Source organism: Sciurus carolinensis, unplaced genomic scaffold (genome assembly GCF_902686445.1).
Source record: "Sciurus carolinensis unplaced genomic scaffold, mSciCar1.2, whole genome shotgun sequence".
NCBI classification, from domain to species: Eukaryota; Metazoa; Chordata; class Mammalia; order Rodentia; family Sciuridae; genus Sciurus; species Sciurus carolinensis.
Genome location: NW_025920195.1, coordinates 236,446 through 241,144, shown reverse-complemented (window position 1 = coordinate 241,144; position 4,699 = coordinate 236,446). Strand labels below are relative to the sequence as shown.

Below are 4,699 nucleotides of genomic sequence, written 5' to 3'. Positions count from 1 at the left end.
GTGGATATCAACAAACATACCCAAGACAAGAGAAACAGAAGCCCTTAAAGGACAACAGGAATAGAGAGGCTGACTGCTCTAATGTGGGAAGGAAACAGTGTCACTGGGTCCTGAAGAGGACACTGAAAAATCTTCCAGTGCCAAAGTACCATTGGTGGGGTATAGAGGGGAGAAAATGAAGAGGAAGAACCTTATGGGAAATGAAAATGGTCTATCCAAAACCATGGCTGCCCAAGGAATCCAGCACAGCAGGGGACAGCAGCACATTCTATGGCAGGGCTGTGGGCCCCCAACCCCCACCCTTCTCCTGAGTACCAGGCAAGGTGGCAATATACCCATCCCCCTTGTGGCTGGCCAGAATGATATGGTTCAGATAGTGAGATGCACAAGGAAGTCTATCAGGCATTTCTGGAGCAGTCTTGCTTTCTGGATACAGAGGGGTCACTCTTTCCTCTTTGAGGTTTCCTTCTTTCTTCTAGTTGGAAATGGAGGAGAACCCAAAAGTGGAGGCATCCTCGTATCTTCCAAGGGCATCACATGCCTTCTGTGGGGTGGCCACGTGCAGGAATACCTGCTGCCTCCAAGAGTGCCGCCGAGTCTTCCCTGGAGTCCTTCCAGAGTTGCCAACATGGTATACTTTGGATTTGAAGTCTTTTTTTAATGAGGCATCTCTGTGCTCACTGAGTGATACCTCATAATTTTTCTCTCAGAGACCCCTGGAGAGCCCTGAGTGGGCTCTGGAAGTTCTGGGCACCCCACTGGGAAATGAGTCAGAGTGTTCACTCACCTCTGGAAGATCTGCTGCAGGGAAAGCGAACCAGGCTTTTCTGTGAAATGACCCTCTGAGTCACTGGACAGGTTATCTGAAGAGCCAAGGAAATTGAAGGAAATCTCAGAGATGGACAAGGCCTCCTTGTCACCGACAGATGGCTCTTTGCTGATGTTACTTAATGTGCTAGACACCAAGCTGTCCAGATCTACACTGGTAGAATGTTCCTGCAGGTCTTTGGCTTTATTACCCTGGGACAAAATACTTTCTAAAGACTCTGTTAAAGATCTCTTTGCTTTTTTATCACCATATCTAGGCTAAATTGAGTGGCACTGGCTGGCAATTCACTTCCAATATTCTCCTTTGCAATCTGTGATGCCTGTTTTATCTCCCCAATGTGGATGTGTTCTTTCTGTTTCTCTTCATATAAACATCTCAGAAAAAAAAATTATCAATTCATTCTCTTGCTGCTCTTTCCTTGGTCTCAATTTCTGTACCTCCTCAAAAATAGTTGCCTGTTCCTGGTTAGTTAATGTTGCCAGGTGTTTTTGGAGTTCTAGTTTGGTTTTGGAAGATTTAATTCCCTCTATCTTCTCACAGAGCTTGTGCAGGACCTGCAAGGGACAGCCCTCACCCAGCTGGACTGGCACTTTTGCCATTTGCCGCACCTCTGCCACTGTGAAAGCATGTTTCAGGGTCATCCTGATTTCATCAATTAGAGCTTCATTTGTGCAGTGCAACAAGTTACAGACAAAATGGAAGACACCTCCTCCTGTAGCCTACCGGCAGATAAACCTGAAATGGTCCCCATGTCTAATGCCCTGAGAGCAAAAGTATAACTCCTGAAAATTTTTCTCCAGTGCTACTTTTTTGGTGTGAGGACTGATGAGGTAAACTTCAGACTGGCCAATTGTGAAGAGTATAGTTTGATTTTCCTCAATATCTGTTGGCTGCACAATATTGTGTCCCCTAATTACATGGTTCTCAATGGCATTTTCCTCAAAAGAGCTGAAGAAACTCCTGCTTCAGAGACTGATGTCCTGAAACTCCTTCCTGAAGGCCAGTGGTCACAGGCCAGACTGTGAGAAGGATTTGTGCATGGGCCTGTGTGGCTCCAGCGACCTGTACCAGTCTAACTGCAGACTGCAGTTCATGTGGTTGAACTTCTAGATGCACTCATCAATCAGTGCGGGTGGGGACTTCTTGTAACCACCGTCAGACGGCCGCAGAAAAGCACCTTGAAATTCTTGGCGAATGTGTCATAGAGTTCTGAGGGGCAATGCAGCTCCTCCTGGAGGGTGATCATTAGCTGGTCTGGTGGTTGGAGCTAATGTTCTCAGGCACTTTGTCCACCCAGCTGAACAATGGTGACATCCCAGGCCGAGTGGCGGCTCCTCGCATGCCAGCTCCCTCTTACTCCCGCCACTGGGCTGCGAGCCCATGGGCAGTCGGGGATGGGCTCGGGGCGCACCGGGTCCCAGGCATCCTCCCCTCAGAGGCAGCAGTGAGGGTGGCGCGCTCCTCCCTGCTCATCACTGCTGGTGAGGTCGTGCCTGCTGGGCCCAGAAAGGGAAGTGGGAGGGGACAGCCACTTTTTGGAAACTTTTGGAGAGTATTCCTTGGGCCTAAATTTTAGTAACCTCAGGTAGGTTAAAAATGGTCCATTTTGAAGATCTGAACCACCAGTCCTCTATAATGATGCAAAATTGTCCTTGGCCACAATTCAAACTATCTTTTGAAGGTTACCTTGCACCTGACTCAGAAGTACTAGGAAGTCTCCACTCTTGTCAAAAGATTGCAACTGGTGACATATCACATGAGTTCCTCAAAATACTTAAATATACACTTTCTGTCCATTGTTCATAATGATGACAGAAATCCTGGGCATGCTATGTCACCCATGGGAACTCAGCCACTTAAGCAATGGTGTGAAAATGGTGGATAATGAATGGAGCAATGAGGTTTTCAGTGCTTTGGAAGTTGACATCCTTTAAAATTCCCTTGGATTTTCAGGCATTGGTGAGGAGCCTATCTACATGTCACCTCAAAACTCTATTGAGGGTGTTAGAAAATGGAAGTATTCACATCTCTCCAAGTTTCACAGTAGTGTTGCTATGGACCTGAAAACAAAGCCAGAGATGGTGTACGCACATTAACCAGAGAGGGAATCACCCAGACATTTCACTGAGAGCACATTTGCCTATGGCTCAGTGGAGACTGGGCTGGTGGTGGACTTGTGCCCACTCAAAATACCCACAAGGCAGTGAACAGTGGAATGAGAGGGGCACTCACCCACAGAATGCAGAGGACCATAAAAATAGTGTGGGAGGGAGATTAAGGACAGAACCCAGAGAGCAGTGAGCACTGGTGGGAGAAGGATTCTAATCAACTGGACTCAGGAGACCATGAGAAATGTAGAGTAGGTGAGATTAAGATAGAATCCAGAAAATGTTGAGCAATGTTAGGCTATATATGATCACACAGAGTCAGAGGAGGCTAAGAAAAGATTGGTTATGGGAACATAGCACATGTTACAGAAGAGACTGTGCAGTGCTATATGAGGTTCACAGACCCAAAGAACTGAGAAGACCTTGAGCAATGGTGGATGAGAGGAAGTTTAGGGCCTAACCCAGAGAAGAAAGAACAAATATTCATGAGGGGTGCTTCACTACAGGATCCAGAAGAGACCAAGTTCTTTTGAGAGAGAGGTTTTAAGCCTACAGGGCTCAGAATTTTTGGAATCATTTGGAGAATCCATTGGGCTATAAAGTTTTAGTGACCTCAGGTTTGGTCAGAGTTGTCCTACATCAAAGATCTGAAGATGTCCTCCATGATGATGGGATATTGTCCTTGGCCATATTTCACATTGTATATTGAAGGTGCACATTGTGCCTGTCTCAGAGGCCCTGGGAGGTTTCCTGTCTTGTCAAAGGAGAGTAGATTATATCAGGGAATATCCTGAAAACACTTAAATATATGCTTTGATCCACTATTCAGAATAAAGTAAGAAATCCTGGGCAGGCTATATCATTCATAATTTTTCAGCCATTTGAGTGACAAAGGTGTGAAAATTGTGGATGAGTGGTGGAACGAGGTCCTCAGTGCTCTGGGCATTGACATCTTTTAAAAGATTCTTGGGTTTTCTGGCATTGGTGAGCAGCCTGTCTGCATGGCATCACCAAAAGCCTATTGAGGTTGAAAAGAGAAAAGATCCACATCTTTCTAAATTTCCACAGTAGTGTTGGCCTCAATAGACAGATAAGTCTTGAGATTTTATACTTATATTAGTCAGAATGAAACTCACCCTGAGATTTCACTGAGAGAACTGGGTTGCCTAGGGCTCAATGAAGAGTGGGGATTGCGGTAGAAGTGTGCTCACTAACAATACACACAGAGGACTGAACTCTCATGGGAGAGGGGCTCTCACCCACAGGACTCAGAGGATCCTGACAATGGTGCTAGAAGGAATTTTAAGAAGTGGACCCAGAGAAGACTGAGCACTTGTGGGAGAGGTTTGCTCACACAGAGGACTCTAAAGACCCTGAGCATTAAGACCCTGAGATTAAGACAAAACCCAGAAAAGGATGAGCAATATTTAGCTACATATGGTCATACACAGCAACCAGAGGAAATAAGACATGATTGGATATGGGAACTTAGAACATTACATAAAGGATACTGAGCACTGCTGGATGAGTGCTACTCACCCATAGAACCAAGAGGAGACAAGGGTACTGAAGGTTAAAGTGCACTCCAAAACAGTGTTCACGGAAAACTGAACACTTCTGGCATTCACCACAAGACTCAGGTGACATTGAGAAGTTGTGTGAGAAGAGAGATTAAGACAGGAAGAAGAGGAGACTGAGCACTGTCAGATGAGAGACACTCACCCACAAGACCCAGAGGAGTGGAGATTGGATAACCTGTGGG

The 4,699-nt window shown here is 46.0% G+C and overlaps 1 pseudogene; it reads right to left on the bottom strand.

Annotated features, from left to right (window-relative positions):
• Positions 1 to 475: 475 nt before the first annotated feature.
• On the bottom strand, positions 476 to 2,143 carry LOC124974956 (TBC1 domain family member 1-like; annotated as a pseudogene).
• Between the last annotated feature and the right edge of the window lie 2,556 nt (positions 2,144 to 4,699).